Source organism: Phoca vitulina, unplaced genomic scaffold (genome assembly GCF_004348235.1).
Source record: "Phoca vitulina isolate PV1807 unplaced genomic scaffold, GSC_HSeal_1.0 scaffold11, whole genome shotgun sequence".
In the NCBI taxonomy this organism is placed as follows: Eukaryota; Metazoa; Chordata; class Mammalia; order Carnivora; family Phocidae; genus Phoca; species Phoca vitulina.
In genome coordinates, this window is record NW_022589714.1 from 1,686,239 (window position 1) to 1,709,695 (window position 23,457).

Genomic DNA, 23,457 nt, shown 5'->3' on the forward strand with positions numbered 1-23,457 from the left:
CAAGAAGATCTAACAATTGTAAATATTTATGCCCCTAACATGGGAGCAGCCAATTATATAAACCAATTAAAAACAAAATTAAAGAAACACATTGATAATAATACAATAATAGTAGGGGGTTTTAACACTCCACTCACTGCAATGGACAGATCACCTAAGCAGAAGATAAACAAGAAAATAAGGGCTTTGAATGACACACTGGACCAGATGGACTTCACAGATATATTCAGAACATTCCATCCCAAAGCAACAGAATACATAGTCTTCTCAGGTGAACATGGAACATTCTCCAAAATGGATCACATACTGGGTCACAAATCAGGTCTCAACTGATACCAAAAGATTGGGATCATTCCCTATGTATTTTCAAACCACAAAGCTTTGAAACTTGAATTCAATCACAAGAAATTTGGAAAGAAGTCAAATACATGGAGGTTAAAGAGCATCCTACTAAAGAATGAATGGGTCAACCAGGAAATTAAAGAAGAATTTTAAAAATTCATGGAAACAAATGAAAATGAAAACACAACTGTTCAAAACCTTTGGGATTCAGCAAAGGTTCCTAAGAGGGAAGTATATAACAATACAAGCCTTTCTCAAGAAACAAGAAAGATCTCAAATACACAACCTAACCTTACACCTAAAGGAGCTGGAGAAAGAACAACAAATAAAGCCTAAACCCAGCAAGAGAAGAGAATTAATAAATATTAGAGTAGAAAGCAATGAAATAGAAACAAAAGAACAGTAGAACAGATCAATGAAACTAGAAGCTGGTTCTTTGAAAGAATAAATAAGATCAATATACCCCTGGCTAGACTTATCAAAAAGAAAAGAGAAAAGACCCAAATAAATAAAATCATGAATGAAAGAGGAGAGATCACAACCAACACCAAAGAAATACAAACAATTATAAGAACATATTATCAGCAATTACATGCCAACAAATTAGGCAATCTGGAAGAAATGATGCATTCCTAGAAACATATAAACTACCAAAACTGAAACAGGAAGAAATAGAAAACCTGAACAGACCCATAACCAGCAAGGAAATTGAAGCAGTAATCAAAAATCTCCCAGGGCGCCTGGGTGGCTCAGTTGGTTGAGCAACTGCCTTCGGCTCAGGTCATGGTCCCGGAGTCCTGGGATTGAGTCCCATATCGGGCTCCCGGCTCGGCGGGGAGCCTGCTTCTCCCTCTGACCCTCTCCCCTCTCATGCTGTTTCTCTCTCTCTCTCTCTCAAATAAATAAATAAATAAAATCTTCAAAAAAAAAAATCTCCCAACAAACAAGAGTCCAGGGGAATTCTACCAAACATTTAAAGAAGAACTAATACCTATTCTTCTGAAACTGTTTCAAAAAATAGCAATGGAAGGAAAACTTCCAAACTCTATGAGGCCAGCATTACCTTGATCCTAAAACCAGACAAAGACCCAACCAAAAAGGAGAATATCCCTGAGGAACATGGATGCAAAAATTCTCACCAAAATACTACCCAATAGGATCCAACAGTACATTAAAAGGATTATTTACCATGACCAAGTGGGATTTTATTCCTGGACTGTAAGGGTGTTTCAACATGTGCAAATCAATCAATGTGATACACCACATTAATAAAAGAAAGGACAAGAACCATATGATCCTCTCAAAAGATGCAGAAAAAGCAGTTGGCAAAGTACAACATCCTTTCTTGATTAAAACTCTTCACAGTGTAGGGATAGAGGGAACATACCTCAGTATCATAAAAGCCATCTATGAAAAGCCCACAGCGAATATCATTCTCAATGGGGAAAAACTGAGAGCTTTTTCCCTAAGGTCAGGAACATGACAGGGATGTCCACTCTCACCACTGTTGTTCAACATAGTACTACAAGTCCTAGCCTCAGCAATCAGACAACAAAAAGAAATAAAAGGCGTCCAAATTGGCAAAGACTAAGTCAAACTCACTCTTCAGAGATGACATGATACTCTATGTGGAAAACCCAAAGACTCCACCCCAAAATTGCTAGAACTTATACAGGAATTCAGTAAAGTGGCAGGATATAAAATCAATGCACAGAAATCAGTTGCATTTCTATACACTAACAATGAGACAAAAGAAAGAGAAATTAAAGAGTCAATCCCACTTACAATTGCCCCCAAAACCATAAGATACCTAGGAATAAAACTAACCAAAGAGGCAAAGGATCTGTACTTAGAAAACTATAGAACACTCATGAAAGAAATTGAGGAAGACACAAAGAAATGGAAAAACGTTCCATGCTCATGGATTGGAAGAATAAATATTGTTAAAATATCTATGCTACCTAGAGCAATCTATATATTCACTGCAATACCTATCAAAATACCATCAACTTTTTTCACAGAGCTGGAACAAACAATCCTAAAATTTGTATGGAACCAGAAAAGACTCCAAATAGCCAAAGGAAGGTTGAAAAAGAAAACCAAAGTTGGTAGCATCACAATCCCAGACTTGAAGTTCTGTTACAAAGCTGTAATCATCAAGACAGTATGGTACTGGCATAAAAACAGACACATAGATCAATGGCACAGAACAGAGAACCCAGAAATGGACCCTCAATTCTATGGTCAACTAATCTTCGACAAAGCAGGAAAGAATATCCAATGGAAAAAAGACATTCTCTTCAACAAATGGTGTTGGGAAAATTGGACAGCCACATGCAGAAGAACGAAACTGGACCATTTTCTTACACCATGCACAAAAATAGACTCAAAATGGATGAAAGACCTCAATGTGAGACAGGAATCCATCAAAATCCTAGAGGAGAAAACAGGAAGTAACCTCTTCGATCTCGGCCACAGCAACTTCTTGCTTGACATGTCTCCAAAGGCAAGGGAAATAAAGGCAAAAATGAATTATTGGGACTTCATCAAGATAAAAAGCTTTTGCACAGCAAAGGAAAGAGTCAACCAAACCAAGACAACTGACAGAATGGGAGAAGATATTTGCAAATGACATATCAGATAAAGGGCTAGTATCCAAAATCTATAAAGAAGTTATCAAACTCAACACCCAAAGAACAAATAATCCAATCAAGAACTGGGCAGAAGACATGAACAGACATTTCTCCAAAGAAGACATCCAAATGGCCAACATGAAAAAGTGCTCAACATCACTCATCATCAGGGAAATATAAATCGAAACTACAATGAGATACCACCTCTTACCAGTCAGAATGGCTAAAATGAACAAGTCAGAAAACAAGAGATGTTGGCTGGCGAGCATGCAGAGAAAGAGGAACCCTCTTACACTGCTGGTGGGAATGCAAACTGATGCAGCCATTCGGAAAATAGTGTGGAGGTTCCTTGGGGAGTTAAAAATAGAGCTACCTTATTACCCAGCAATTGCACTACTGGGTATTTACCCCAAAGATACAAATGTAGAGAACGGAAGGGGCACCTGTTTATAGCCGCAGTGTCCACAGTAGCCATACTATGGAAGGTGCACAGATATCTGTTGACAGATGAATGGATAAAGATGTGGTATTTATATACAATGGAACACTACTCGGCCATCAAAAATAAAAAAAAGAAATCTTGCCATTTGCAATAATGTGGATGGAACTAGAGGGTATGATGCTAAGTGAAATAAGTCAATAAGAGAAAGACAATTATCATATGATCTCAATCATATGTGGAATTTAAGAAACAAAATAGAGGATCATATAGGAATGGAGTGAAAAAGATAGGGGAGGAAGACTAGGAAGATATGCAGTGGGTCAAAACAAGGAATAGGTAAACACCTTAACATTTTTACTATTGCCTTCATTTAAATAAATATGTTAGTTTTAACTATGAAGTATTTCAAACATATAGAAAAGTACAGATAATAATACAGTTAACCCTTGAAACTTGGTAAAGAATAACAACCCCTGCACAGTCAAAAATCCACGTATAACTTTTGACTCCCCCAAAACTTAACTACTTTAGCCTACTCTTGACCAGAAGCCTTACTGATAACATAGTTGATTAACACATATTTTGCATGTTATATGTTTTATACACTGTATTCTTACAATAAAGTAAGCTAGAGGAAAGAAAATGTTATTAAGAAAATCATAAGGAAGAGAAAATACACACAGTGCTATACTATATTTATTGAAAAAAAAATCTGCATAAAGGTGGACCCACACAGTTCAAACTTGTGCTGTTCAAGGGTATAACAAAACACGAAACCCTTCCCCCACAATTTAACAAATGTTGATATTTGGCAATATTTGAATTTTTTAATTTTTTTTTAAATTTATTTGACAGAGAGAGAACTCAAGCATAAGCAGGGGGAGTGGCAGAGGGAGAGGGAGAAGCAGGCTCCCCACCAAGCAGGGAGCCCAATGCAGGGCTCGATCCCAGGACCCCCAGGATCATGATCTGAGCCAAAGGGATGCTTAACCAACTGAGCCACCCAGGCATGCCGATATATGGCAATATTTGCCTCAGATATTTACAAAATAAAATGTAGGAAATACAAATAAATAAAGACACAAATAAGGTGTTAGAGATACCATTCCTTATCTCACTAGGAGAATCACAGATGCTGACATGTACCCTTCCAGTCCATTTTTTTTAACTGTTAGTATTTACTAAATTCTGTTTAATTTATTCATTTCCTTATTCTTGGACAATTATGTTGCTTCCAATTTTTGCTAATACAACAAGGCTGCACTGACAGTTTTGAGAATGCCTTTTCATTTCAGAGTTCAACCACAATATGTAAATTAAAAGTAGAATTGCTATCTTGTAGTGTATACATATTTTCTTTCTTTTTTATTATTATGTTATGTTAGTCATGTGTATACACATTTTCAAGTCCATACACCTTATTAAAGTACTCTCCAAAGTAGATGGGCCCAGACACAGCCATTGCAGTACACTGAGCTCTATAGAGATAGCACCAGTGTAAGTGAGACCCAGACAGGCACTGGGCGACTCTGTGCCTCACTGAGGAAAATAATTAAACATGGGCAGAGGAGATCTGAAGAAGCCAAGAGGCAAAATGTTATCATGTGCAAATTTGCCGAGAGGAGAACAAGAAGAAGCACCCAGATGCTTCAGTCAACTTCTCAGAGTTTTCTATTAAGTGCTCAGAGAGGTGGAAGACCATGTCTGCTAAAGAGAAAGGAAAATTTGAAGACATGGCAAAGGTGGACAAGGAGAGAAAGAGAAAGAGAAAACTTATATCCCCCCTAGAGGGGAAACAAAAAAGTTGTTCAAGGATCCCAGTGCACCAGAGGCCCTCTTCGGCCTTTTTCTTGTTTTGTGCAGAGTATCACCCAAAAATCAGAGAACATCCTGGCCTATCCATTGGTGACATTGCAAAGAAATTGGGAGAGATGTGGAATAACACTGCTGCAGATGGCAAGCAGTCTTATGAAAAGAAGGTTGCCAAGCTGAAGGAAAAATATGCAAAGGATATTGTTGCATATCGAGCTAAAGTAAAATCTGATGTGGCAAAAAAGGGAGTTGTCAAGGCTGAAAAAAAGCAAGAAAAAGAAGGAAGAGGAGAAAGACAAGGAAGATGAAGATGAAGAAGATGATGAATAAGTTGGTTCTAGCAGTTTTTTTCTTCTCTATAAAGCATTTAACCCCCTTACACAACTCACTCATTTTAAAGAAAAAAATTGAAATGTAAAAACAAAATAAAACAAAAACAAAGTAGCTGCACCAATGTATCATAAGACCAGCAGTTTTTGAAAGTTCTTATGTTCTCATATTATTGCCGAAATATCATATGATCAGAGTTTTTAAGTTTTAGCAATCTACTTTTTATGAAATGTTGTCCCATTTCAAGTTTCATCACCTCTAATGATCAGTGAGAATTTGCAACTTTTTATATATTTAATGGTCTTAAAATTTTCTTCTGTTAATTAACTCTCCATATCCTTTGTCACTTTCTATGGAAATAGTTCCCTTTTATTGCTTTTAGGGTTTTATTTAATATATATTTTGCTTATTAATCCTTTATTGGTTGCTTGGATTACAAATATTTTCACCCAGTAAGGGGCTTATCTTTTTTATTTTATGGCCTTTTTTGCACAGAACTTTTTTATTTTAAATAGCTAAAGTTATCAATCTTTTTAAGCTTTGTGCTTCTCGAGTCTTGTGGAAGAGTTCTTTTCCTAACTTCCAACATCATAGTTATTTTTGTTACTTTTTTACATTTTTCAATTTGTCTTTTTAATGTTTTTAATACATTTAGGATTTATTTTTGTGTATGGTGGGAGGTAGTCTTACAAATTTATTTTTCCTATATGATTAGTCAATTGTCTCACCATCATCTATTATTTTATCTTTCACCATTGACTTCCACTGTTAATTTTTCATATACACATATGGCTGTTTCTAGGCTCCCTGTTCTGTTTACACTGATATATTTTTGTATCCTTCTGCCAGTACAACACATTTTAATTACTGTATCTTTATAACAACTCTTAATAAATGATAGACTAACTTCATTCTCTTTAATCTTCTTCCAATATTTTCTTTTCGTTATTCTTGGACCTTTAATTCATCCATAGAAATGTTTGAAACGGCTTTGCAAGTTCTAAGAAGATTTAAGATTTAGGCTGAACTAGCTTTGCTTTACTAGATTATTTTGGGGAGAATCAAAATTTTAAAATATTGAGAGTTCCTGTCCAAAAACATGGTATTATTCTCTATTTATTTAGATCTTCATATATATTCCTCAATTATATTTTATAAATTTTTCTACAAAAGTCATATGTAGATTATGTTAAATTTAATCTCACATATTTATAGTTTTGTGGCTAAGAGAATAGAGTATTTTATTATTTATTTATTTATTTATTTATTTATTTATTTACTTTTAAGTAGGCTCCAAGCCCAGCATAGAGGCCAATGCAGGGCTTGAACTTCAACCCTAATATCAAGACCTGAGCTGAAATCAAGAGTCAGATGCTTAACTGACTGAACCACCCAGGCACCACATTGGATGTTACAAAATTACATTTCTAAACCAGTGTTTATAAACAGTTTTATAGACAATATCCTTGATGAACTCTCTGATTACTTCTACTAATTTGTAAGTAGAATCTCCTAAATTTCTTATGTATATAATCACATCATCTGTGACACTGGCAATGTGGTTTCTTATTTTGCCTTTCCCCATACCTCTTATTTATTTTCCATGTCATATTGAGCTCACTAGGACCTCCAGTACAACGCTAAATACAAGTGCTGAGAGCAGGCATCCTAAATTATTTCTGACTTTAAGAGAATGCTTTTAAATCATTCACCATTAAGTGTGAACTTCACATTAACTTTTACATAGACATCCATTTTTTTATTCAGTTTTTTAAGATTTGTTAACCTGAGATGAGCATATTTTTTCTCTGTTGATATATTAATGTGGTAAATTACATTAGATTTTATAAAGTTAAAACATCTCTGTAATCCTAGAATAAACCTTACTGGTATTTATTGAATTCTGAAAAGTTTTCAGTTGGTCTCTATTCAAATATTGTCTCTTTTCCCATTCTTTCTATTTTCTTTCTGGAAATATATAAAATCTCTATATTTATAGATGATATATTTATAGCTATATAGATATACATGTAGATGACATAGAAAGAAAAAGAAAGAGAATTCCTATTAGATGTATGTTGGATCACATAATTTGATTGCAGCTATTCTTTTGTACTTTCTTTTTAATATTTCATTTCCTATCTCTTTGCTACATCCTAGACAATTTCCTCAGGGCTATCTTTAAAGTCTTTTTTTTTTCTTTTTTTTTCTTTTTCTCTCTCTTCTTTCATTATCTCTTAATCAGAACCTAACCAGATATTTGATCCACCCACTTAAGTCTTAATTAATGACTACATTTTGTAATTTCTAAACATTTTATTTTTTTCAATCTACATCTAATATTATTTTTTTCATAGAGCCCTACTATTTCTTTATGGTTTTTATTACTTCCTTTAATACTTTGTTCATTTTAATCATTTTCAAATTATTTATTTCTCTCATATTCTTGGGATGCTTATTTTTCTGCTTATTTTTCTCTGTTAATATATTATTCAGGATCTACTCTGGAGACAGAAACCATATCAGTAATTTGAATAGAGACAATTTAATATAAATAATTATTAATTAGTAAAGGCAGTTAACAGCAAACCAGGATAAAAGAAGACTCTAAAGAATACACAAATAGCAAAAATAGGGAAGAGCTATTACCTCTAGAGTTGAGGTAGCTACCTAAGGAAGAAGCAACTTTGGGAAAGGACCCCAACCACCCCTACCCTCACCCCATCAAAGCTGAGATTCACACCTGGCCTTGGAGAGCGTGTAATTAGAGCCTACTGGGTGGCAGGGATTTCTGGGATCATATCGATCAGAGCTCTTTCACAGGAAAGATGCCAGATGTCCACTGAGATGCCAGCAACATTTGCTGGGATACCATAGGCCAGAGCTGCTCTAATGGAAGCTGCCTGCTAGGGTATGAGCAGGTCTCAGATGGTATGTAGAAAACTGCACATTGGGGTGCAAAAGAAACTCAGTGGAGAGTTAACTCTACTGGGTCTTCCACATACCATTGATAGCTGGGCCTTAGGAGGGAAAAAAAAAAGAGTCCAAAACTGGGAAGAAAAGCCTCATCCTCCACTATGCCTTGCAGGACCCCTCCAGCATTGCATCAGCTGACAAAGGGTCCAGTTCCATTATCAAAAATCAAGACAAGAGGTAGATTTGGGTCTGAGAATCAATAAGTTCACAACTAGCTGTCTTAGTCAAGTTCATTAACTCCTAATTTAATATAAACCCCATAACAGTTCTATGAAATCAACAATATCCCCATTGTACAGGAAAGAAAACTGAGGTTTACAGAAGTGAGGTAATTGTCTACAGCCATCCATCTAGTAAATAGTCAAAATAAGACTGGATTCTGGTAATTTGATTCCAGAACCCTCTCTTAACCCACTGCACTTTGCCTTCAGATTCACCTGAGTAATGCCAATTAGGAAACTGTTACAGATGTCCTGCCCTGGGCTGAAAAGGCAGCAATGAGAATAACTAGGAGACATTTCGGAATAAGATTTGACACTTCTTAGACCAACTAAATGTAATAGTTACTCCAGGATTCCAGGATAATCTCAACTTCAAACGTTCTATCCTATGACCCATAGGGGCATTTGCATTTTACAGACATATGTTCAGAAAATAAGGCCCTTGTAAATCTAAGGTATACATAAAAGCCAAAAAATAAATCCTGAGAGTAGCATAAAACAAACTCTAGTATTCATCTAATATGATTTTACATAAGATTTATAGCCAATAATTAAGTTTATATGGAACAATAACACAAATACACACACACACACGTATACACCCTCCAGTACAATATTCTTAGGTCTCAGTTTGTTTTTACATGTGCTATAAATATTCTTAAGTTAGCTGAAAATAGAACATGTGCACAACTTTATATAAATGTGGACTCTTGTTCAAGTTGTTCTTTGCTTAGCTTTTCTCAGTCTTTTTTGGCTTTTAGTGTCAAAAGATCAATATACAATAATAAAGGCATTTGAGAGGATGTCTAATTGGAGTTTATTTATACTCTAGACACCCTCTCAATCACTTTTATTATTGTATATTGATCTTTTGACAGTAAAAGAAAGAACAAACTCAAGACATCACCTCTTCCGAGGTATCCACATCCTAATCCCAAGAACTTGTGAGTATATCATGTTACATGGCAAGGGGGAATTAGGGTTCCAGATAGAATCAAGATGGGTAATCATCTACCTTGAGATGGGGAGATTATTCTGGATTACTCGGGTGAGCTCAATGTAATTACAAGGGCCCTTATAAGTAAAAGAGGGAGACAAGAGAGTCAGAGTCAGAGAGTTAACAATGTGAGAAAGACAAATTCTCCCCTGGAGCCTCTAAAAAGGAACACAGCCTTGCACACACCTTGATTTTAGCTTGAGACTCATTTTAAATTTCTGACCTCCAGATCTGTAAATAATAAATTTTTGTTATTGCAGCCACTAACTTTGTAGTCATTTGTTATAGCAACCATAGGAAACTAACACATCCTGCCCCATCATCTGAATCAAAGGAATTTTAGATTTAAAATCCTGAAATCTCTGTTCAAATAATAATCATAGAAATGAATTAATTGATCTTACTTATTGGGTCACACATCCACAGCCTGCGCACATTCTAGGCCTCCTCTTTGATTTTCTCTTGTCTGTATGCAAATTGTCCCCCCACCCCGGTCTAAGCCCTGCAGTTTCACATTCGAATTGCTATTTTAAGATAATAATGTCTTATTCACTCATTCAATTATTCGGTCAACAAGCATTTATACCTCTAGCTGGACCTCAGACACCTATATATAACTCATGCCCAACAGATGTTTCAACTTAATATGTCCAAAACCAAATTCCTGGTTTTCCTACCCAATCCACAACTTCCAGTCTTCTTCACTTCAGTTGATGCAAAATCCATTCTTCTACTTGTTCAGGCCAAAATGCTTGGAGTCATCCTTGACTCCTCTCTTTCCCTCACACTTCCCATCCAATCCATCAGCATATCCTGCCTGCTGTACATTCAAAATGTGTACACTACTCACCACCTTCATGATCACCACCCATTCAAGCTACTATTTTCTCTCGCCTTAGAGCCTCTAACTGGTCTCTGGCTTTACTCCCTTCAGTCTATTTTCCACACAGCAGCCAGGCCAATCACACTAAAAACATAAGTCTGACCCCTTCTCTCCTCTGCTCAAAAATTCCCATCTTTCCCATCTCACTTGGAGTAACAAATACCCTGCTCCCTCCTCTGCTGTCCATTATCATTTCTATGATACTTTGCAGTAGTCACTCAGCTCTAGGAACAAGTCACACTGCTGCCTCAGGGACACTGTTTGCTGCTCCCTCCACATGACTCATTCCCTCAGTGAGGCCTTTCTTGCCCACTTGATGTATAAAAACAAACCATTCACCCCTCAACCCTTGTCCTGCTGCTTGATATGTAACTGTACCCATTTTATTTTTCTCCATAGTACTCATCACTATCTGACAGATTATATATTTACTTGATTTGTTTATTGTCCAATTCCCCTCAACCCCACTAAAATATAAGCTCCACGAAAGCAGAAACCATTTTTTCACTGTTTACCCTCAGCACCTAGAATTGTACCTAGCACATAATAAGCACATATACAAATATTTTTTGAATAAGTAAATGAATGAATCAATCAACCAATATTGAGCTTCTGCTATATAAATAACTGTTCCCGGTCCTAGGGATATGAAGATGAATGAAACACAATATTTGACGTTGAGGAATTCAGTCTAGAGCAGCACTGTTCAACAGAACTCTCTGTGATGATGCACTGTTCAATATGGCAGCCACTAGCAAATGTGGCTACTATGACTGAGGAAATGAATTTTTATTGTATTTTATTTTAATTACTTTAAATTTAAAAGGTCACATGGGGCTAGTGGCTACCATATTAGACAATACAGGTGTCGAAGAGAGAGATACATTAGCATAATACTGGTAAGAATGCAATGTAACTAGTGTCACAGTAGAGACATGCAATAAAATGCTGTCTGAACCCAGAGAAGAGAGCCGCTAATTCTGCCTGAGTTTAGTTTTCTCCAATAGACACTCCAAGAGCACTTACTGCTTTTCTCTCACATCATTTTGCATCGTAATTATTATTTATTTATAATTATTTACTTGATGTCAATCTTCCTTACTAAAGTATGAGAGCTAGGGCTGTGATCATCCTTAGCTACTGACAGAATTCTTTGTACATAGTAGGTAAACAATAAGTACTGGTTTGACTGACCAGCGAGATAGTTATGGGAGCCTTCTTGAGGAGGTGACATTTGAGTTGGATCTTAAAGGATGAGTAGGAGTTTGCTAGGCCAAAGCCAAGATAAGGTAGAAGGGATGGTAGGCAGGCAAAACAACATGTGCAAAGGCCAATAATGGGAGTTCCAGCACTTTCATTAGTACGATAAGGAGCTCAGTGTGGTTGTAATGCATATATAATGATAGATGTACTCGCTTCTTACTGCTTGACAGTTCAAGTCAACAATTTTGTTAGTAAGAAAATCCCAAATCCAGTATGAAATTAAGAGTTGGGCAATTGTTTAATGAATTGTTAAAGTAGACTTAGAGTTTTTCAAATCTTTAGCCCATAATAGCCCTGTATAAGTATAGACTAAAAATTCTCTAACTTTTTCATGATTTAGAATATTATGATATTTCAGTTTATGGGGACCTTAGAGATTATTTAACTGACGCCTTCTTTGCTCAGATGAGGAAATTAAGACGCAGAACACAGTTAATTAATGCAGAGGTGGGACCATAATCCAGATGTTTTAGCTACCAATCCAGAGTCATTATCAACACATGGCAATTACACAACCACTTTTCATCTTCTCACTCTGACACAAAGCAAGATACTGGTCCCACAATATGTCCATTAATAACCTCTGATCAACTTTTAAAACATACAAGGAAAAGACTCAGTCATAAATTCTCTGTCTATGTATGAGAAGAACCATCAAGGCTGCCCAATACAAACAAACAACAATTTTAAGTCTCAAGAAATAGTAACAAACTTCGAGTTATTTTAGTAGTGAAGTGTGAAATGAATTACTATTTTTGCAAGCACAACAGGATGAAAGTTCTTTGTAATATGTTAAAATGAATATTGCACTACAAGTCTGGTTTCCCATCCTGATTCAACCATTCTCTAGCTGGATTACCGAGAGCAACTTATTTAACCTCTCTGAGCCCCCCATTTCTTAATTTCTAAAATGTGGGTGTTTGATTTCCAAGGTCCTTTCCAACTCTATGGTTTTCATGTGATTTTGCTGAGTTGGAAAGAGAGAAAAAGCAACAGAACAAATTCCCACTTGGATAGATGTTCATTTATGCTGTTTCTGGGCAGCCAAACCAACAATCTTAACAAAATTTGATATCATTGATATCTGTCAATCTATACATCTATCAGACTATATATAAGTCACATGCCCCAAAACGAGCACCAGTATTACATCCTTTTCAGTATTCTGCACTTGATGTGTGATCCAGAAATGTTGTTGACTTTGTTGTCCCAACATCTTACCCACTTGGTACCAGCACTCCAAGGTTCAAGATTCATTCTGAGCATTTCCCAGGAGTCTTACTTTGCAAGCTTCATTACCAAGCTACCACCAATTTTTTACATTAAAAATATATTGACTTCCCCAGGTACAGGTTGAATAGAGGATGTGCTTTATTTATTTTTGTATTATCTTCCTTTAAAATCTCTGAAGGTCCTGAAAAACAAGGACTAATTTATAACAAACAAGAAAAAATAGAAATAGTTTATTGCTCTGGAAGCAGTTTTGTCTTACTTGTGATATGCATATATGTGGGTCCCCAAACAGAATCACGGTGGTTTACCTTTGTTTCCACCACTGAAATATAAAATTTATGTATTTTTCATTTCAGTTCCACCTTTCATGAGCAAATACAGATAAAATTTTTCTTTTGACTATTTCTTTTAACACACATGATGTTGATCCCTATTTTCTTGAGCTCTCTTACATACATACCTAAGAATTCACAGTGTGTGTCTTAGAATATGAGAAAAATCTCCTGCAAGAACAATTAAGAACAGATGGTTAAAAACTTTAAAGTAGTGTTTGCATAAAAAGATCATCTTACTTTGACACTGTTGAGTTTTATATTACTTTTAATTGTTTTCCCTGAAAAGAGTACCCCCTCCCTTAACCAAAAGATAACAAGAAAAGGCATATTTTTTTACTGAAAAGGAAACAATTCCTAGCAAAGGCACTATGGGGAAGAAAGTAACACATAAAGGAATATGATACACTGTAAATAAAGGTGTCCATCTGCTCAAATGTATAAGAAACTTACACTAAATCTAATAGACTTTAGCCACCTCATTTTCCCAGAACCCAGAACAAACCTGAAGTAACCCAAAAGCCTCTGCACCAATATCATGTGCTTATTAAAAAAAAAAAAAAATACTACAAAGCAGAGTTCATTGACTTATTCTCTTCTATAAATCCAGTTTGTTAGTTTGGTTATCTTATGTTCCCACTGCACTTCTGTCCTGTTCTGATTTACAGATGGGAAGTTGGATAACAGATTAGCAGCTTGTGAACAAGGTGATGAAAACAGGGAGAAACTATTTAAAGCAGACATAAATACTAAAGGAGGAATCAATCTTCAACTAGAAAAAATCAACAATCTGGTCATTACAAAAGTGATTGATAAAAAACAAATTCAAAAAATACAAATGGCCCCTTCAGTAGAGGCAGCCCTGGGTGATCCTGTTTCATTTCACGCAGAAATCTGCCACTCAGACCACAGTTGATTGGACTATGGTTGATCATGTGATATAAATGCAACCAAAAGTCAGCTGAGCAGTGAGCTTCAGGATGACCTGGTATGAAAAGATTTGCCAGAAACAAAGAAAGGTCCAATAAGATTCTTAACATAAACAAAGTTCCAATCAGATTCTATTTCTAATAATTTGATTTGGAAATGAAGTTTAAAATGTTCTAAGATCCATAAGCAGCTAAAAGCAAACTGGAGTCATAAAGAAATCAAAGATATTAGGAAGCACAAACCAAGAGTGAGCAAAAGCTGTGATGTTGATAAAATGGATAAAAGAGTGAAGCAATGATTTATTAGATGAGAAGAAATGAGACATAGATTAAACAAGAGAAGATAAATGGAGAATCTACTATCAGAATCCCTAGAACTACCTTAGATCTACTTCTAATCTTGTGCTATTTTCCTGTTCTTGGATTTCTGTGACCCTCTCTCTCTTTTATTTATTCTTCAAAAAGTCCCTAATCACTTAAGATAGCCTGGAAATGTCTTCATTCCTTGAAATCAGAAATGCCTAATATGTCCTTTGTCCATAAACTTGGGGGTTTTATTTTCTCATTGATATGTTAAAAATTCTTTACATATCAAGTCTATAAATCTATAATATATGTTTATCATTTGGCTTTTAACAAAATAGTAGGCAGCAGCCAGTTTCTGAGCAGTTACTATGTTCCGTGCACTGTAAAAACCACTTTATGGGAATTATCTCATTGAGTCCTCAAAATAACCATATGATGAAAAAAATTTGACACCAACAGTTTGACAGATTTGCTTAAAGTCACTGAGCTAATGAAAGAAGAGTAGAAATAAAATTCAGGCAAGCATCACCATTCCTTATTATTATTATTATTAATTTTGGTAACATTCACATAACATAAAATTTACCATATTAACCATTTTTAAGGGTACAATTTGGTGACATTAAGTACAGTCATACTGTTGTGCAACCATCAGCACCATGATCTCCAGAATTCTTTCATCTTACAAAACAGAAACTGTGCCCCTTAAACAGTAACTCCCCATTCCCCTCATCCCCACCCAGCCCCTGGCAACCATTCTATTTTCTGTCCCTCTGAATTTGACTACTCTGGCTATCTCATAATATATACAGTATTGTGCTTTTGTAACTGGCTTATTTCACCTACATACATAGTGTCCTCAGTGTTCATCCATATTGTAGCATGTGTCAGAATTTCCTTCCATTTTAAGGATTAATAATATTCCAAAGTATACACCACACTTTATCTGTTCATCTGTCAATGGATACTTGGGTTGCTTCCACCCCTTGGATATTGTGAATAATGCTGCTATGTAGAGATATATCTCTATAAGTCCTTGCTTTCAATTCTTTTGGATATATGCCAGAAGTAAAACTGCAGGATCATATGGTAATTCTATTTTTAATTTGGGGGGGTAACTGGCATACTGTTTTTCATAGCAGCTGCAACATTTTACACTTCCACCAATAGTCAACCCACAAAGGTTCTAATTTCTTCACATACTTACCAACATTTGTTATTTTCTGTGTTTGTTTGTTTTTTTATAGTAACCATCCATTCTTCTTTTAATTTATGTGTTTGGAGTGTGTCTAAAATTCAGAAGTTCTAAAATTGTTATGTAGATAAATCATCAATCTTTAAGGTTTAAATATCTTGCTTCAAAACCTTTCCCCATCCCAAGATTATATAAATATTAATTTCTATTACATTTTCTAGGACTTTTTTAATCCATCTGGGATTAATCATGTGAAGTAGAAGCTAAACATTAATTCTTTGGTCTTAATGATTAGATAATTGTCCCAACGTTATTTTTAATAATCTATTCTTTCTCAACTGGTTTGAAATTCTGCATTTATTATGTGTTAAGTAATTATATGTAGAAATAAATTTCTAAACTACTTATTCTGTTTCAATACCATATTTTTTTATTTTATTATGTTATGTTAATCACCAAATCACCATACATTACATCATTAGTTTTTGATGTAGTGTTCCATGATTCATTGTTTTCATATAACACCCAGTGCTCCATTCAGTAGTGCCCTCTTTAATACCCATCACCAGGCTAACCCATCCCCCACCCCCCTCAACATTGTTGATTATTATAGCTTTATAATGCATCAAAGTACCTGGTAGGACAGGCTCTCTTCATTACTCTTGTTTATCTAAAATATTCTAGGCTATCCTCACATGAGAGGTTTATACAGGTGTAAAACAGTACCACCTAACTTAATTTCATATCAAAGATATCACCACATTACAGAATAATACAATATAAATAATGTTCACAATGATGACTCCAAAAATTATCACAAAAACTAAATGTCCTTAACAGCATTGCCAAAATAAAGCAAAAAAGAATATGATGCATTTTAGTAAGGTTTATATAAAATAATAGCATTATAAAATAAAATTTCAGATCTTCAAAAACCATGAAACAGAGAGAATACTAATATTATACATGTGCAATTAAAAAAAATAATAATCCTGTAGGCACAGGGATGCACTGGTGGATATCAAGCCAAAATATAATTAGCACTTAGGGGTCATTAACGCATCTTTTCCCAAGACATGAGATCAAATCCTTCAAGGACTGTTGTACTTCCCTTCTCATCAAATCATCTGGAATCATTATATTCTTCCAACTATGACTTCTCTCCACTCTCATTCATATGATTGTTAATTAGTTCTTCCAGGTTGATAGCTATGATGCCCTTCCTAATTTCAAAGAACATGCCCCTCACTCATTTATAGCCTCTCTTTCCTGAATCACTTCCTGAAGATGACTAAACTGTCACAGAACTTGCATTATAACATCCAACAAGACATTCTTCCTTCGTCTCTTTGCCACAGGTCTAGCATTATCATTTGCACATCATTTGTCAACCATGATGAGTCAAAAAATGTTTTCCAAAACACAGATGGCATAAATAGAGGCCACAGAGGAAACTACACAAATTGTAGACATATTTATCTCAAGAAAGCATGGTAGAAGGCTCATTAACCAAGAACATTTGCAGTACAAGGCACTAACATCTATTTGCGGTGTATTCAGCAAAGAATCCAACACAGCAGGTTTCATTGACACAGAAGCTCAAGAAGCACCTTGAGCACAGAAATATATATTTTAACAGCATGCTGTGGCCTGGAAAGGGCAAGACTGACAGCAGGGTGATGGCAACATTTTAGAAAGTAATGGAAACCTGAATCAAGTCAATGGCAGCAGGAATGTAGAGGAAGGCATAACGTCTGGTTAAATATGAAGAGTAAGGCAGAAGTTTTCTTAGATAACTCCCAAGATTATTCTTGAGTTTCTTCCACATATTAGTTTAGTAAATGTTTATTAAATGAATGAATGAATGAGTGGTTTGTTTAGAATCATATTTAGTGTTATTCAAAGGGGGGTGTCTACAGACAAGATGTCAAACTATAGTTTGTTATTGATCCATAACAAGATAAGGAGTTCACTCCAGAAGGTAAGTTAGTTAGGTCACAAATCATATTGTTTAATTCAGCAGATATTTTTATTGTTTCTGTGAAGGATACAGTACATTGATTCACATTCTGGCATAACCTCTTAATTTCATTAGGAGCTAGAACTTTAAAAAATACATGATCTGGATCCTAAATAACAGGCAACTAAATTTGAATCCCTGGGAATCCAGAGGTGCTAACATCGTCTGACAATGTCTGTGGGATCAGTGGTAAACAAAGAAGCTCTTAATCCCAGGGAGGGGTCTAGGACAGAATTCCGGAGATCACTATGATTGTTTTGAGGAATGATTCATTTGACTAATATATGGGCATAGTTGCAAAAGAGTTCTTGCCTTGAGCTCAGGGAAATGCCTATGCTGATATTTCTGAGACCTATGGCTGGATTAATAACTATAGTAATTGCCCAAAAAAAGGTAAATTGGACCCCATAAGCTAATGGTTGTTTAAAACATCTCACTTCCTGAGCTGCAAGTATCAAAAAATCATATATAAAAAAAATCGGTTTGGCCATCTGCAGAACTTTTCCATGTGGTTTGTGAATATGAAATGGATTTCAGAAATTCATTGTTCAATTAGTATGCTTCCAGCTGCATGTATATAAAATCCTAAATCAAACCAGCTCCCCCAAAGAAGGAACTTTCTTGCTCACATAAATGAAAGTCTAGAGGTAGGCTAGGCTTAGGCCTTGACTTAATACAATGACTCTAGCCCCTTCCCCTGCATTGCTCTAGGTTCTTCTCTTCTCCATGGGGACTTCACCCTTAGATTGGCAGAAAAGTAATTACAAGCATTCTGACCTTACACCCTTACTCTTTCTATGGTTCCCTCTGAAACGTGGCTAAGTTTTTTCCAGAAGTGTCCCTCCCTCAAATCTCCCTTCATGTCCCATTTGCCCAAATTGGAATATGCACAAATTCTTGGACCAATCCCTCTAGCTGAGGAAATGACATGTCAACTTAAGTCTGGCATCCTAAAACAGACACTGGCTTGGGAGTAAGGCTTTACTGTGATTTTCTTAGACTAATTAGGGTTCATCATTCTAGTTGAGGTCAGTGCCCCAAACCTCCTGCCTGCTGTGAAATGGATGACTCAACCCCTACACTCAATACAAGGTCCAACACAAACCTCATTAAGGAATAGACAACCTACAGTGTAAACTAATAAAGACAAACAGTAATTTAGAATGTTATAACATGAAGAATGTCACAAGGGATGTTTTTGATAATAGATATTTCCAAAAGAAAAATACTGCCTAAAGAGAATTGGGAGACTGTCAGTGTGTCTGAGTCTAACAGTGACCAAAGAAAATTATGTTGTGATTCTAGAAGATGGATTCCAGTAATTTAGGCAGAAATAACCGTAGGGTAAAGAAGGATTAACTCCAAGTTATACTAGCCTGAGGAGACTTCCCTTGGGCAAAACCTAATCTCTTTGCTGTAAATTCTAGGCTCACCAAGCAAACTTCTGAATTATTATTTGTCTTTCTGAGTGCCTGACCCCCACAGAAAGGAAGTGTCTGCTGAAGAAATGCTCCTGATTTTAAAAACTAGTTCTAGGGGCGCCTGGGTGGCTCAGTCGTTAAGCGTCTGCCTTCGGCTCAGGTCATGATCCCAGGGTCCTGGGATCGAGCCCCACATCGGGCTCCCTGCTCTGCAGGAAGCCTGCTTCTCCCTCTCCCACTCCCCCTGCTGGTGTTCCCTCTCTCGCTGTGTCTCTCTCTGTCAAATAAATAAATAAAATCTTTAAAAAAAATAAAAAATAAAAACTAGTTCTATTTCCCATGGTAAATGGGCACTGTGGCTTATAAATCATTCTCTTTTGTATTTTGTTAGAGAGATCTATCCTGCAAAGCCTGATCACCTTGGCAAAATAATAAAAGTGAGATCTCAAAAAGGAAAAGCAGAGGCCCAGACCAGGACTACAATGTCTCCATCAAGGTGTAATCCACAAGGCCTGGCCTAAATCTGCCATTAACATCTCCCTTACATGGGAACTCTAATATCTGAGCAGCCCAACAGAAAATCCACCAAGCAGTCCACTGTCCTTTAATTGAATAGAGGGCTCTGAGAGAGGGGCTTAAGTATAGGGGTTATGAGCCAAGTCTTTAGAATAAATGAGATCTGGGGATACCTTTTGGGTCCTCCTACCAACTGTGTGATCTTGAGCAAGTCATTTAACCTCCAAGACCCAGTAGCCCCAATTGTCAAATGGTGAATACTTCAGAGTTGTTATAATGATTAAAGGAATAAAGTTCACAAAGTGCCTGGTGCAAGATTAATAGGTTTTATTGTTGTTGCTGTCTTAGTATTGTGGCCCTTGTGTCAATATTATGCTCTCTGGGTTTGACCAAATGGTATATGCTAATCTTGCTCTATACAGTGATCCACAATAAGAGCTCAGTAAATGTGGCTGAGTGACCCAACTGGAGAAAATGGGAGAGAAATGTAATCTGAGACACCAATGTAATTTGTAACATGACATCTTGATCCAGATTAAATCAGTGTGAAGCCCCAGCATGGGTAAAGTCTGATTGTTGTCTGCTTCTTAATCAGCTGGTATTAAAGTATCTATCTTATTTATTTCTGAATTGTTTTTAAAAAAACAACTAGAAAATACCACAGAACATTAATTTACAAGAATAAAATGTCTGGAGACTGTGTTATATGAGGAATAAAGAAATTAGAGTATATTTAATCTAGAAACAAGAAACCAGGAGAGAAAAAGTGGGAAATGTCAGCCTTCCTCAAATATTTGAAGGACTGTCATGTAGAAGAGGGAATAGAGAAAGTCTATGTACTTTTTATTTGTCTGTCTTCCCTGTTAGACTAACAGATTTGAGAGAAGAGAATGCATTTCATCCATCACTGCATTCCCAGAAATTGGCTTGGTTCTGGCAATGCAAGTACTCAAGAAGTGTTTGTTGACTGAATAAGAAGATAGATGGATGGAAGTATGATGAGATGAATGGATGATGGGATGGAGAGAGGGACAGATGGATAGATATTATTTAAATCATTATGTTAATGTCAGTATGAACATTAGAGAAGAGGAAGCTGAAGCTCTAAAATAGTAAAGGATTTTCTCAAGGTCACTCAGCTAATTTGTGTGAATGCTGACTACACCACAGCAGCCATGATATCTAGTTCAGTATTCTTTCTACTACATATTCTTTCAACTTCCTTTCATTCAAATCTGGTAGAACTGAGAGTATCAGGATGAAAATATAATCCTAACGTAGGACTCTGTTATGGGCTACACTGTGCCCCCCAAGTATATATGCATAAATTCTAACCCCCACTACCTCAGAATGCAACTGCATTTTGAGATAGAGCCCTTAAAGAGGTAATTCAGTTAAAAGGAGGTCACTGGGGCTGGCTCTAATCCAATATGACTGATGTCCTCATACGAGATACATAGAGGCAAGACCATGTGGAGACAACTCAAGCTAACAAGAGGGAGTGGGTAAAAGGGGTGAAGGTAGTCAAAGGTACAAACTTCCACTTATAAGATAAAATAAGTTCTGGAGATATAATGTATAGCATGATGACCACAGTTAATAAATCGTATTGTATATTTGTAAACTGCTAAGAGAATAATCTTAAAAGTCCTCATTATAAGAAAAAAATTGTAACTTGTGAAGTGATGGAGGTTGACTAAACTTATTGTGGTGATCATTATATACCAAATCACTATGTTATATACCTAAAACTAATACCATGTTACATGTCAATCTTATCTCAATAAAACTGGAGGAAAAGAATTAGTTTTGTCACATACATATCTGTAATTATCTCTTCCTGCATCTCATTGCCTTTTGAAGCAATTATCAAGCAATCACGATAAATCTCTTAAAAATAAATAAATAGATGATTGATGATTCTACTCCATTCTAGAGCCATCAGACTCTAAGGATGTTATTTTTTTAAATATGTACACAATTTTTTAGTAAGGTTACTGCAATGTTTTGCCCCCTAAGGAAAACTGAAATTTGAATTATAAGACAGAAATCTGACCTCTATAAATTCATCTTCAGCATCTATACCAATTTGATTCATGGATTTTTAAAAAATGAGAGAGGTCCACAGAAGAAACAACCCTGCTGACATCTTTATCTTGGATTTCTAGACTCCAGAACTGTGAAGAAATAAGTTATGGCAACCATAGCAAACTCAGGGCCCTTTCCTCATATAATGTATGTTCAATCTATTTAATTCAGCAGTTTTGTATTATAGCACTGAAGAAGGTTCTTTGCCTGGTTTGCATATAGAGGCCTATAGCTACTGCTGCCATGGACATATGGACACTTTGGTATGTCCTCATTACAACACTGCATCTCTATCACTTGAGTCTCAAAATAATCCCTGTAACATTAAGATACTTAGGACAAGGGGCGCCTGGATGGCTCAGTAGTTAAGCGTCTACCTTCGGCTCAGGTCATGATCCCGGGGTCCTGGGATCGAGCCCCGCATCGGGCTCCCTGCTCCTTGGGAAGCCTGCTTCTCCCTCTCCCACTCCCCCTGCTTGTGTTCCCTCTCTCGCTGTGTCTCTCTCTGTCAAATAAATAAATAGAATCTTCAAAAAAAATTTTAAAAAAAAAGATACTTAGGACATTAAGGCTTAGACTGATTTAGTGACCTATTCAAAGACACAAAACTAGTATGTAGTACAATAGCCAAACTATGGAAAGAGCCCAGATGTCCATCGACAGATAAATGGATAAAGAAAATGTGATATATATATATAGATAGATAGATAGATATAGATATAGATATATATACACACACACACACAATGGAATATTAGCCATCAAAAATAATGAAATCTTGCCATTTGCAACAACGTGGATGGAACTAGAGGATATGATGCTAAGCGAAATAAGTCAGTCAGAGAAAGACAAATACCATATGATTTCACTCATATGTGGAATTTAAAAAACAAAACAGATGAACATAGAGGAAGGGAAGGAAAAATAAAATAAGATGAAAACAGAGGGGAAGGCAAACGATAAGAGACTCTTAACTATAGGGAACAAACTGAGGGTTGCTGGAGGGGAGATGGGTGGGAGGATGGGGTAATTGGGTGATGGGCATTAAGGAGGGCACTTGACACTAAATTCTACCCCTGAAACTAATAATATACTATACGTTAACTAAATTGAATTTAAATAAAAAAAATTTTAAAAACTAGTATGTATAACGCCACACAATTCAAAGGCAAGTCTTCTGAACCCCTCACTCTAAGTAAATAGCGGCAAATGTTTATCAAGTACATACTATGTTCCAGCACTATGTTATGTGCTTTACATCCATTACCTTATTTAGTCCCTATAACAAACACATGAGCTAAGTGCTATCATTAATCTCCATTCTGTAGATAAGGGAACTGAGAATTCTACAGGCAAAGTAACTTTCCTATGATTTTATATATATATATATATGTATATATATATATATAAGCTTGAGCTTTGAACCCAAGCCACCTCCCTCCAGAGCCTGCATATTTAACCACTGCACCTTACCACCTCTAATTCATATCAGCCTTCTCTTTATTAACCTCCTCCACA

The 23,457-nt window shown here is 36.0% G+C and overlaps 1 pseudogene; it reads left to right on the forward strand.

Annotated features, from left to right (window-relative positions):
- Window positions 1-4,975: 4,975 nt before the first annotated feature.
- Window positions 4,976-5,559, forward strand: LOC116635901 (annotated as a pseudogene).
- The last annotated feature ends 17,898 nt before the right edge of the window (window positions 5,560-23,457 follow it).